Here is a 12,867-nt window from a genome sequence, read left to right on the forward strand (position 1 = left end):
GTGAAATAATTTGTATTGAGAATTATTTTATGTTATGATTCAGAGCATGTGTGTCAAAGTGGCGGCCCGGGGGCCAAATTTGGCCCGCCGCATCATTTTTTGTGGCTCGGGAAAGTCAATCATGAGTGGTGAATTTCTGTTTTAGGATCAAATTAAAATGTAGAGTATAGATATATATTACATTTCCTGATTTTTTCCCCTTTTAAATCAATAATTGTCATTTTTTTAATCTATTTTTTCAGTTTTTAGTTTAAAAATAATTTTGTAAAATCTAAAAATATATTTAAAAAGCTCAAATAAACATTGTTTTAGATCTATTAAAACTGAATAATCAGGGATTTTAATCCAGTTCTTTTAATCCATTTATTAAAAAAAAATCCACTTATTTTTTGTTCAAAAACCATTTTGGAAAATCTAAAAATATATTCAAAAAAAGCTCAAATACACATTGTTTTAGATCTATAAAAAACTGAATATTCAGGGATTTTAATTCAGTTCTTTTAATCCATTTTTCAATGGAAAAAAATCTAAATATTTTTAGTTCAAAAATCAGTTGATTAAGAGAAAACGAGAGGCTATTGACGGATTCATATTTTTTTGGCGAGCTGGCCAAAAGTGTTTGAAAAGCTTTTGGTCAGTCAATCATTTTAAGGAGGGCATTAAAAGGGAAATGAAAAACACTCGTCAGACGTAGAAATCCTCCAGCAGGACGCCATAGTCAATGAGTGGCACTTTTAAAAGCTCAAGCTGTTTTTGGAGATGAGCAATAGAAACCAGTTGATGGACTGAGCTCATGGCGACTCTTGTAAAAATGGAATATTGGTAGACCTTGTTGGAACTGAATATAAATAAGAGTGTCTGTTTGTTCCGCAGGGTCATTTTGCTTGAAGATTTCCCAACGGATTCGTGGGAATCGTAAACCTTCAGCATTTGTTGTTGAAAGAGAAGAACTGGTTCCAAGTGGACTTCGGTTCATACCCAAGATCTGGAGATCTAAACATGTCTAAAGGCGTAATTCCATCGCCTGCATCTACAACAAGATGGCGGAATTTTCAGGTATATACCAATCTGTCTATCTTACTGGATGGCAAAGCCTGTTGGGTGCAAAAAGGTGCAATATTTTAAATCTGGTTCAGAGCGCGGTGGTGTAGACACTTTCTAAAATTTACCAAACCAATTCCATCGTTCCGCTTTGACACCTCAGCAGGTTTTCTTGCTAGCCTGTCAAACTTTACTTCTGTCAATTCAGATTCAGATCCGTATTCAGATCCAGATTCAGATTCAGATCCAGATCCCAATCCAGATTCAGATTCAGATCCGGATTCAAATTCAAAAGCCTTTAGTCATCATACACATGACCAGACTTTTGGTCGCCCGGACTTTTGGTCGCCCGGACGTTTGGTCGCCCGGACGTTTGGTCGCCGGGACGTTTGGTCGCCCGGACGTTTGGTCGCCCAGACATTTAATCGCCCGGACGTTTGGTCGCCCAGACGTTTGGTCGCCCGGACGTTTGGTCCTGTTTTGCAAGGAGCACTTCACTTCAGGTTATTTTGCACCAAGTGGCAGAAAATATATCAAAATTCTAATGTTTTTTTTAATTCTGTTTGTTTTGCTGTTAGATAAAGACATCAGAGTGCGACTACCCAATTATTACATTTTAGTACCCACAAGTAAATTGCTCAATTATGGAAATGGCGACAATTGAGGAAGCAGATCTGACCCAACAACGATAATATTCCATCAAAATAAGGTAAGATGATTCTTATTTTTTTACTTTTGGTGTCCGCCAGTAAATAATTCAGTTCCTAATTGAAAATTAAGCTTTTTGTTCATGACTGGCCTCAGAATTTTATATGATGCAACCTGGGAAAAACATATGAAGGCCAGAACAAAGTTTTGTAGTTTTGAAGTTGGGTATGATTTCATATTTGGTCTAAAAATGACTGAACTAGACGTTGTCGGTGGAAGAAAGCAGGTTTTTTTTTGTTCTTCTGTTCCTCGCCATCCCACCTTCTCGGTCTTTCATGGCCTTATCTTTTTGTGGCTTAGTGCAATTTGGCGGGTCGTGTGTGTTCTGAGCTCACGCGTGGCTTTTTAGCGGATGTCTTTTTGCTGGAGAGGCATTGTGTGCCGCTGTCACTCAAGAAGATTACAGCTCCTCCGGCTTCTTATTCCTACAGTCTCCAAAAATAAGTCGGCGGAGGGTTTCCGACCGACTTTGGCGACCAGATTTGACACAAAATGGCGTTTTGGGCATTTTACAGAGGTCGCGTCCAAATCGGGGTTTGACTCCATTGGAATTTTGTTTCGGAGAAAGATGGGATCGGCAAAATGGCCACATCATCTGAGCTTGTTTTTTGATCAAATTCAACCGACTATTTTAGATGTATATTATATTTCCTAATTTTCCCCTTTTTAGAATCAATAATTGCAGTTTTTATTCATCCAAAATTGTATTTTTTGTATAATTTTTGGTTCAAATAGCATTTTTCCTCCAAAAAATCTGTTTTAGATCTTTAACATATTTAGGACTTTTGATCTGTTTTAACGTCAACTCAATTTCAAATAGGCCGGACCATTTTAGCTATAATATTTTGATATTTTTTTTAATAAATGGATTAAAATAACTAGATTAAAAGCCCTGAATATTCTGTTTTTTATAGATATAAAACAGTTTATTTTAGCTTTTTTAAAGATATTTTTAGATTTTACGAAACGATTTTTGAACTAAAAACAGGAAAAAAATGATTAAAAAATTGCACTTATTTATTTAAAAGGGGGATAAACAGGAAATTTAAAATATATCTATACTCTTCATTTTAGTTTGACCCTAAAACACAAAGTCAGCACTCATCGTTGACTTTCCCGGGCCGCACAAAATGACACGACGGACCAAATTCAGCCCGCGGACCACCACTTTCCCACCCTGTCCATTAACGGAACAGAATTATTCTAGGTGCTCTTCCTCGAAGTGGTTCCACCATTAGACAGCATTAAAAGCAAATCAAAACCTGGACCCGGTCCAAATCCATTAGGTCGTTCTTGCGAATAAACTGCCAAGTTGACCTGTAGAATCGGGCTAAATTGCCAAAGAGAATTGTTGCTTTCCCAGAGAAAAGCCGCGCTTTTTTGTTAATTGCATTTTTAATCTGCAGAAGGCTTTTTTTAGGGGGCGCTCATTCATCTTTTGGGCATACGCTCGATTCTTAAAAACGCCGTTTTGAATGGAAATCAGGACCGGCTTGGTTTTTGTTCCTCCATTTTTTTTCCTGTAAGATAGGCAGTTATTGGTTCTGTGAGAATGAAGGTCAGTTTGTTCAGGCAGGAAGAATAAAATGGAGTCCACTGAATACTAACACCACCTCGGAGGCCAACTGTCACTCACCCTAATGGAGCCTAACAGGACCGAGGTGGGTTTGTTTTGGCTTTTTGGAGAACTTGTGTGTCTTCTTCGTGTTGTTGTTGTCATACAGCGTCCATTAAATAGTTTGCGTGAGTATAACCCAGATGGATTTAATTAAATTTCCTCCCCCCCTGCTGGGAAAATGACGCAAACAGAATAGGAATACTTGGTATATGGCTGGAGTCAAAAAGTAGGCCGTTGTCAAAATAAGATGTGACATCCCTCGGAGGCAATGTGTGTATTTGCTGCATATTTTAGCATTTTTTTTGGAGGAAATGCAATGTTTTTGAGAGTCGTTGACTTGCAGATTTTTATCGTGAATGGTGGGTTTTTAGTTATTCTGTATTTAGGATGTGATGTGGTAGAAAAGTGAGACTAGTTTGTGGGTTTATTGTGTGTTTGGTGGCTCCAGGTTTTTTAGCTAGGTTTATAATGTCTTCTGTGTCTGTGGTGGCTACTGCAACCAAGGAAATTTTGCGGGATTAGGTTAGATACTTGATTTTTAGATAGAATATTTAGACTATTTTTTAAATAAATGGATTAGATGAACTGGATTAAAGGCCCAGAATATCCCGCTTTTTAATAGATCTAAAACAATGTTTATTTGAGCTTTTTTTGTATATTTTTAGGTTTTACAAAATGATTTTTGAACTAAAAGCAAAGAAAAATTGATTAAAAATGACAATTATTGCTTTAAAAGGTGGAAAAATCTGAAAATTGAATATACATATATACTCCATTTTATTTTGGTCGTAAAACAGAAAGTCGGCACTCACCATTGACTTTCCCGGGCCAGATTTGGCCCCCAGGCCGCCACTTTGACACATGTATCCTAAATCAATAGAAACAGACGTGACAATATTGACAACCATGCCAGAGAAAATATGACTTATGAACCTTTACGATTGGTTTGAGTATTGCTTACTCACTCAGTGCGTATATTCTTTATCTTCCTCAAGGATGAACTTCACCTACAGTAGATTTGAAAACCAAGTGCAATCTTTAAAAATCCAGTGAAAATATATTATTTTTCTCTTTAAAAAGTGTAGAAAAGCCATTTCTAAATTTCAAGTACTTTACTAAATAGCTTTTGTTGGACTTTTGGAAAGATTCTTGGAACATTGATTGCATTTGCAGCAAAAAAAAAAAAACGCATTTTCCGTGAAATAGCTTGATTATTTGCACGTGTGGTAAAATGACTTCCGGGGATGTGTGGGCATGCTTCCAATTCCAAAAATTCATTTGTTTACCAGCTCGCATTGGGAATGTTTTGGAGGATGATGAGGATGATGAAGATGAAGATGCGAGACTTTTAATGAGATTGACGCTTGCAAGGCTGTTTTTTTTTCTTTTTTTTTTGTGGGAGACTTTACTTGAATTCGGCATGAAAATGTCTCCTCATCAGTGGACTTGGCTTGCTGGGGATTTTATTCATGCGGACCACCTTGATCTTGACCGAGACCTTCTATCTTTTTTTCATCAGTTCGATAGTGGCGAGTCGTGGACATACACACAAAAAAAAAAAAAGTTGGGGAAAGTACCTTGGAATACATTTCAATATTTCTGGAAGGTCGGAGTAAAAGGGGCTATTAAAAATCTTTTATTCCCACTAGAATAAATGGACTCTGTTGAATGTCCCAAAAAAAATGAACCAATTGCTGAATGGAAATTTTCTCGTGTTTTAGTTGTCATTATAATACCACTATCGCAAATTATATTGACGCAGCTTTCCATACACGGTGTAAGAGAGATTTTTTAATAGTGTACTTGGTAAAATCATTAAAAACTGATGCATTAAATGTAAAAGATTGAAAAAATGGGGGAAGCTGTGTAGATGTAATGAATAGTTTCATATATTTGACTGTCATTGGGATTGTGGTGATTGAGGATCAAGAATATATGCAAATGGGAAAAAATAAAGCCTGGAATTGTTGATTTTTCCCCTCAGGGGATAAAGAATATATGCAAATGCAAAAAAAATTAGTCTGGTTGATATTATTCATTAAAAAGGTCAATGACTAAGTTAGCATTAAGCTAGGATAGGTGTCAAAATGTCGGTCCGAGGGCCAAATGTGGGCCGTCACATCATTTTGTGTGGCCCGGGAAAGTAAATGAGTGCCAACTTTCTGTTTTAGCATCAAATTAGACTAAAGAATATAGATATATATTAAATTTCCTGATTGTCCCCCTTTTAAATCAATAATTGTCATTTTTAATCCATTTTTTCTGTGTTTTTAGTTAAAAAATCATTTAATAAAATTTAAAAATATATTTAAAAAAAAGCTAAAATAGACATTGTTTTAAATCTATAAAAAAACTGAATATTCAGAGTTTTTATTCCAGTTCATTTAATCCATTTATAAACAAAAAGAATCAAAATATTCTTCTATTTAAAATGGTCCGGCTCACGTGAAATCAAGTTGACGTTAAAGCGGCTCACAACCCAAGCCGAGTTTGACACCCTTGGCGTAGCCGCATCACCCAGCTGTTCAATGAGTGAAAATCAGTTGCGCCCATCTCATCCTCACACGCAATAAACCAACTGTAGCGGTCTTATTTCACGGTCCAGTTTATGTGCGCCATCCCTCCCGCCCAGTGGCGTCTCGGCCGTAATGAGAGGCGGGATACGTTATTGCGTCCTATCATATCGTCCGACGGGAGCTTACGCTTATAATCGGGCCGACTGTCGTATTAAATTGAACATTAGCAAGTCGGACGTGGAGAGTGGATTTCAACCGTGATCGGGTTTGTGTTCCAAAATGGCTTCTGGTGACTTGTAGATGATCTTTGACCCAATCTTAGGGGTGTCAGACTTGGGTTGGTTGAAGGGCCGCTTTAATGTCAATTTCATGTGAGCCGGACCATTTTAGATATAATATTTTTTAGTTGTTTTTTAAAATGAATGGATTAAAAGGACTAGATTAAAAGCCCGGAATATTCCGTTTTTGTAGATGTAATTTATTTTGGCTTTTTTATGTATTTTTAGATTTTAAAATATAATTTTTTGAACTAAAAACACAGAAAAAGGATTAAAAAATTACAATTATTGATTTAAAAAGGGGAAAATCAGGAAATTTAATATACATCTATACTCTTCATTTTAATTTGATCCTAAAACAGAAAGTCAGCATTCATGATTTACTTTTCCGGGCCGCACAAAATGATGCGACGGGCCAGATTTGGCCCCCGGGCCGCCACTTTGAGACCGGTGTAATACATACCATGTAAGCCGTCTTTCCCAATTTTGACACAGGCCAAATCAACATAAAAACTGTTTTCAAATATATTTCATTTTACCTAGTACTAATACATCAAATATACACTTTGTTAAATGTAAAAAAAAAGATTTTTTAAGCGCAACTCATCCTATCCTCCCTCTTGGATTTCTACCAAAACTCAAAACAGTATCATCTTCTCAAACAAAACATAGTCTTCCCATTCTTAACGTTATCGTTAAAATTGGCGAAAAACGTGAATTCCGATGATTAAAATCAATCAGAATGGACATTCCCTTGAGTTTTAAATGCCAATCGACGAATATACTTCATTTTGCTCACACGCCTGTAGCTTTATTCCGGAATAAGACGTCACGTATCGACTTGCGAGTGTTTGCGCGACTCATTTTCCAAGTGATATTGGTCCAATTTCTCATGCTATGACCAGAGAGCAACACTCCAATTATGAGGTAGCACCGCAGTTGTTTTTCTTCCCCGCGATAATCAATTCTCACGTTTTGGCGGAATACGCTCCATCACCTTGATGAAGAGCCGCCGACGACTAAAAGATCAACCGTCACGTCCCCGCCGATCATTCGTCAGAGGCCCAGAGTAATAACCGCAAAAAATCCGACGAACGGCCTCGCTTGACCGGACACGGCGACCAAAAACGCTAACAATTCGTAGCTTCTCCAATCGAAAGAGCTTTGCTTAGATCACGTGTGTCTTGTTGATTTTTCTCCTCAGAGGATAAAGAATATATGCAAATGTGGAAAAAAAATAGTTGGTTCATATTATTCATTAAAAAAGTCAATGGCTTTTTCCATTGAGATAGATGATGTGTTAAAGTACATATACTTATTTTTATAGACACATTAAAGTGTGTCAAAGTGGCGGTCCGGGGGCCAAATCTGGCCCACCGCATCATTTTGTGCGGCCCGAAAAGTAAATCATGAGTGCTGACTTTCTGTTTTAGGATCAAATTAAAATAAAGAGTATAGATGTATATTAAATTTCCCAATTTTCCCCCTTTTAAATCAATAATTGTCATTTTTTAATCCATTTTTTTCTGTGTTTTTAGTTCAAAAATAATTTTGTAAAATCTAAAAATATAACTAAAAAAGCTAAAATTAACATTGTTTTTAATCTATAAAAAAATGAATATTCAGGGCTTTTAAATTGAAGAATAAAATTAAATCTGTCATTCATTGACGGTGCGCCTTATAATGCGGTGCGCCTTGTATATGTACAAATACGGTATTTTTCCTTGAAACCTCTTTTCTCTTGCCCCGCCAAAAAAATGAATGATTTTTCTTGGGCATAAAAGCTAGTTTGATTTCCCTTGGATATCCCCCAAACACTTGCTAATCATTGAGGCAGGAGGCGGTGCTGTCTAATTAACCAGTGACTTTACACTACATTGATTTGCATTTGTGGCTATTCCGATTATACAATACGTTGAATTTTAAACACTTTTTTTTTGCACTGATTGAAATTCAAGTCATTGGCAGACCAGACTGAAACGCACTTGCTTCCAATTCTTCACAGCATTGGACATCTGTTTAGGATTAAGATGTGGCAAAAGCCGGACTATAAAGCGCACTTTTTTGCATCGTTTATTTGTGTTTGTGACTAAGGAGCTCATTATATATGCAATATTTACATCTACAACCTGTTATTTAGTTGTTTTAAGGGTATGGTTTAGAAGCTTAAATGCATCTTAGATTTGTTGCACTTTTAGACTTCAACACTAGGAGGCGATAATCTGCTTTTCTTTCCACGTTGCAAATAACAACAACAAACAGATAAATAATCAATCAAAAAGTAAATAAAATAAAATTAATTAATTTTTAAAAATCATTTAGGTTAACTAATAAAAAATACATTAAAATAATAACAGAATAAAATATGCAATAATAATTTAAATACATCACAAATGAGAATTAAATAAAAAATGCAAAAAAATATATTTTTTCAAATATAGAAAATCTAATTTTGGGCTTTTAACTGAATCTCAGCCCTAAATTGCTTGACGGCCAATCAGAGGATGGCACATGAAGGACATAGGGACAATTTAGAATGCTAAATTAGTCTAGCATGAATGTATTATGGGATGAAAACCGAAAAACCCGAAGAAAACCCACCCAGGACCTAAAAAAACTCTGCACTGTGCCCCAAAACTTAACGTAATCATCTAACAATAAATAATGACGATAAAAATGTTTAAAAAGTTTAACTCCTGTCCTGAAAACAATCACTTTTTTTGCATGAAAAGTCCATCCTTGAAAAATCTTGTGTAAAAAACCCCCAACAGGCATAGATGAGTCACAAAAGAATGAATCTTTAATCGTTATCCATCCAGCGACGTCCTCTAACGAGCACCGTGGAGTGAATAAAAAGAAGGGCCTATTCTCATTTCAATGACCTCCCCCTATGGTGAGAGAGGGGGGTTGTATTTCACTTTCCGCACTGGGTTAGCATTCCTCGCGCATCCACGTAACGGAACTTTAGGGCAAATGAGTGGAATCGAGAGGCGGTCTATGGCGACGGGGGGCTAACGTGTACCACGGGGACGGGAGATCTAATTACGATAAGAAAAATAGGCGTGGAGAATATGGGGGGTATCGCTTTACGTTGCCAAAGTGAACGCCGCATCAATACGTACCGGAGATCCAATTGGGATTGACGCTTGTAAAGTAGGAGTCACTAATTTAGGTGAACGTTGCCAGATTGGGTGGGTTCCCGCCCGATTGAGCTATTTTCAACGGTGTGGGTTGAGAAAATATGACCTACTTTTTAGAGGAAAAGATTTGAGAAATCTAACTTTTCAAAACACAGACAAAAGCAGAAAAACGTAGAAAAATATGCATTACATAAAACCTAGATCAAAAATAGTGTTTTCTATATGGTATTTATCAGAATAACTCATTTTCAAAATAAGAGAATATCTGACATACAAGTGTATAGTTACGACTTTTTGAGTGATGACTGCTGTAGTACCGCAGGTGACCTGTAGAGGCAGATAGTGACAGAATCAAAGATTTCAAGGAAAATAACTATTTTTTTAGGTAATTTTTTGCACTTACCTCATTTATGTTCTTGACCACTCATGTTTAATACTCTTTTATTGATTTTTTTAGCTGATTATTGACGCTTTAAATCATTCAAATCAATTATGTTTCAAACAAATTGGACATCCATCACCATCAATGGCAGAAAACCTGCCCGGCAACAGTCGGATGAACAAAAACAAATATTTTATCTCGTTCTATGTGTCACTTTTGTACCAAAACACGGCATCGGTTTTCAATCAATCCGTCAAAAACATCCCTCCCCTTCACCTGGCAGCGTCACAGCCGCCCCAAAAAATAAAAATATAAAAAACATATTAAAACATTCCAAAACAAATCCATGTCACGGCTGTCTGAAATCAACAGACGGTGCGGGGCAATAAAAGGGTCGACAGCCTTGGCGGGTGCGTTCCTCTCCGCTCGATATTGCCAATTACGTCGACGTCTCGCCACACGAGAAGGTGGCGATGGCGCCGTGGCTGACCTTGCGACCGTCCTGCCGACTTGCCTTCACGCGACGCTTGTCAGGTGAGCTTTGATTATGCTAAGTGACCCAGTTTTGGAATGCCACCAAATTCACATGCTAACATGCTAATTCCCGACATTTATGTATGTCGAGCGTGCCAGGCGGAAACGGGAGGCGGGGATTCGTGACCGTTTAAAGAGAGTCGTCATTAGTGGACATGTCGATTAAGGGTGCCGGAGGATGAAGTTGTAGCCTGCAATGGCTGCGACCTCCAAAAACTTGTCACTAGTCCAGAGATGGGCAAACTACGGCCCGTTAGGCTTTTTAATCCGGCCCGCCGACGTTGTCCAAATAGTTTTTTGAAAAAAAAATTATCCCATTATAGCGCCATAGCCTACTTTCTGTTTTAGAATGAAATTAAAATGAAGAGTATAGATGTATATGAAATGTACTCATTTTTCCCATTTTAAATCAATCATTGTATCTAAAAGACCAGCGACCGAAAAGGGACCAAAAGACCACGGACCAAAAGACCTGGGACCAAAAGAACGGGGACCAAAAGACTGGGGACCAAAAGACTGGGGACCAAAAGACTGGGGACCAAAAGACTGAGGACCAAAAGACTGGCGACCAAAAGACTGGGGACCAAAAGACTGGGGACCAAAAGACTGGGGACCAAAAGACTGGCGACCAAAAGACTGGCGACCAAAAGACCGGCAACCAAAAGACCAGGGACCAAAAGACCAGGGACCAAAAGACCAATGACCAAACGTCCGGTGACCAGACGTCCAGCGACCAAACGTCCGGGCGACCAAACGTCCGGGCGACCAAACGTCCGGCGACCAAACGTCCTTGGCGACCAAACGTCCTTGGCGACCAAACGTCCGGCGACCAAACGTCCTTGGCGACCAAACGTCCGGCGACCAAACGTCCTTGGCGACCAAACGTCCGGCGACCAAACGTCCGGCGACCAAAAAAAGTCAGAGCACCGTGAGCGGAATAGCGATCGCATTTGTCATCCAAAAATCCACTTGTACATACTTTTAAGTCCACCTTAGCATAGCGTCCTTGCCAACTGACGTAAACTAGCGCTACTTTTATCGCCGTCTTTTATTCGGAGAGGTCGGACCGACAGGCTCTTTTTTTTTTTTTTTTTTTTAAAGCGGGTCTAGTTGAGGCACTCTGTGAATTTCACGCACTTTATAATAACAGCAGGGAATATTAGCATCCTTGACTTGTCACACGAGCTCGCCAGACTTTCTTCTCCATTTTATTTTTTTATTTCTTCTTCTTTTGGAGTGACTTCAAAGCCTCCTTTTGATGTGTATTTTCCATAACATGGCGGCGGCGGCTGCGCCGGCGCCCAAACGTTTGACCGCCGAGGATCCTTGTGATGAAAGGCCCGGCGGAGCCATGGATCTGTTCTTTAAGTCTCATTTCATTTGGTGCAGATCTCAATTTTGAAACCAATAACGACCCCAATAGAATAAAAAAAAACATTTTTTTGCAGCATTGGGAGTGTGCTAAGTAGTATCAGAAGCAGATTAAGGCACTGGGCTGCCACCTAATGGCTTTTTTACACTGTCTGGTCCTCCGACTAAAAATTAGACTGCATTTTTAGAAAAAAGGGCAACATTGGCCGTATTTTGCGGACTATAAGACGCATTGGATACACGCCACATTAGCCAAAAAATGCACATGGAAAAGGAAAACTGCCACTGGAGCATGAGTAGCATTTTAGGAAGCAGTTTTTTTTTTTTTTTGTGACCGGACGTTTGGTCACCGGTCTTTTGGTCGACGGTCAAATGTACTTAGATATTAAACTTTACTTAGATATTAAACAGTACTTAAATATTAAACAGTACTTCGATATTAAACAGTACTTCGGTATTAAACAGTACTTAGATATTAAACAGTACTTAGATATTAAACAGTACTTCGATATTAAACAGTACTTCGATATTAAACAGTACTTAGATATTAAACAGTACTTAGATATTAAACAGTACTTCGATATTAAACAGTTCTTAGATATTAAACAGTACTTCAATATTAAACAGTATATGATATTAAACAGTACTTAGATATTAAACAGTATATGATGTTAAACAGTACTTGGACATTAAAAAATAATTTAAGTTAACAAATACATAACAAATTTAAAATAATATTAAAATAAAAATACAAAAATATTTCAAAGTTAACCAATAAATAAATGAATTAAAAACAAAAGTAAAACAAAAAAATTGAAAAATAAGTTCAAGTTATCTGGTAAATATGTAAATAATAAATTCTAATCAAATAAAAAATACAAAAATATCTATTCTTTAAATACAGTAAATATTTCAAATATTTCTAGCATCATTTGGGACTTTTGTCCTCACCACAACACGATCACCGACCCTGAAAAAACCTGTAATGAATGAACTCAAAGCCACAAATCAGCAAGCCGTCTTTGAACACAGCATGGCTAATGTAGGTCGCGTTGTAAGGGCGCCATCTCACACCGAATTAGTCGGACGTGTCAAGATAACGAGGATAAACGACCAACAGGGGGGGGTTCCAGTCCAAATTAAAGACCATCACCTTCTCTAATTTTTTACCCACACTTTGACTGAGGCCCAGGGGTGACTGACACGTCCATCTCCGCCATCAAATCCCAGCGTTAGCAAAACGCCGAAGAATTCTTAATTGGTATTCAGGGCGCCGTTT

The sequence above is a fragment of the Stigmatopora nigra genome, chromosome 15 (genome assembly GCF_051989575.1).
Source record: "Stigmatopora nigra isolate UIUO_SnigA chromosome 15, RoL_Snig_1.1, whole genome shotgun sequence".
NCBI classification, from domain to species: Eukaryota; Metazoa; Chordata; class Actinopteri; order Syngnathiformes; family Syngnathidae; genus Stigmatopora; species Stigmatopora nigra.